The sequence below is a fragment of the Triticum dicoccoides genome, chromosome 6A (assembly GCF_002162155.2).
Source record: "Triticum dicoccoides isolate Atlit2015 ecotype Zavitan chromosome 6A, WEW_v2.0, whole genome shotgun sequence".
In the NCBI taxonomy this organism is placed as follows: Eukaryota; Viridiplantae; Streptophyta; class Magnoliopsida; order Poales; family Poaceae; genus Triticum; species Triticum dicoccoides.
The window spans coordinates 620,662,298-620,663,126 of NC_041390.1; the positions used below are offsets into that span (position 1 = coordinate 620,662,298).

At 33.4% G+C, this 829-nt stretch overlaps 1 protein-coding gene across 1 annotated transcript in view; it reads right to left on the bottom strand.

Annotated features, from left to right (window-relative positions):
• The window catches only part of LOC119316151 (disease resistance protein Pik-2-like), an 18,782-nt gene that overhangs the window by 15,780 nt on the left and 2,173 nt on the right, over nt 1–829 (bottom strand). The window lies entirely within an intron of this gene.

Here is an 829-nt window from a genome sequence, read left to right on the forward strand (position 1 = left end):
CATAGCCGACCGTGAATTTTGTATTTCAGGATTATTTATTTTGGTTACAAGGTTTTAAAATGTTTTAAAAATAGATTAAAAACGAAAAAGGGTATATTATATATTTTTATAAGAAAAAGGCAGATTTTAGAAAATGAGCAAAACAAAACATGTATGAAAATAAAATTTTAATATATGTAAAAAAATGTACATCACATATTTTTAGAATGTTTATGAATAAAATAAATGTATTAACTTTAAATATTATATAAAAATCATGTATTTTTTAAAATATATATACATTCATGAATTTAGATAGAGACTTTGAACTGTATGCTTAGTGTGTTTGGATAATCCAAGTCAGGTTACGTGGTGTAAATGGCTTGCAAGCCTTAGTATTGTCATTCGTGTTTTGAGCCGGTTTGCGTGTCGTGCATATAGTGGGGTGTGAGTCGGATAGGAATAGATGATTAGGAATTACTCTCTCCGTAAAAAAATATAAGAGTGTTTAGATCACTAAAGTAGTGACCCGAACGCTTTTATATTTTTCTTTACAGAGGGAGAAGTACCTTAGTCTAAGTCGGCTAGCTCATTCGTAGTTAGTTTCTGCTGTTAGTCCGATATGTGCATGTATAAACATCGTGTTGCTATGTCCGTGTGTGTATGTTCTGGTCCCGGTGTTTGTGAGGGTGCCGGTGAGATATTGAGTGTTACAACTAGTTTGTATACACCGAGATTATTTGTGTGTACGTGACTACTTGAAACTGCCGCACGATCGTGTGTTGGATCCTTGGAAAAAGCTAACGTATTAGTGTGTTCTCGAGCCATATTTGGAGCCAACAAGAAGAGA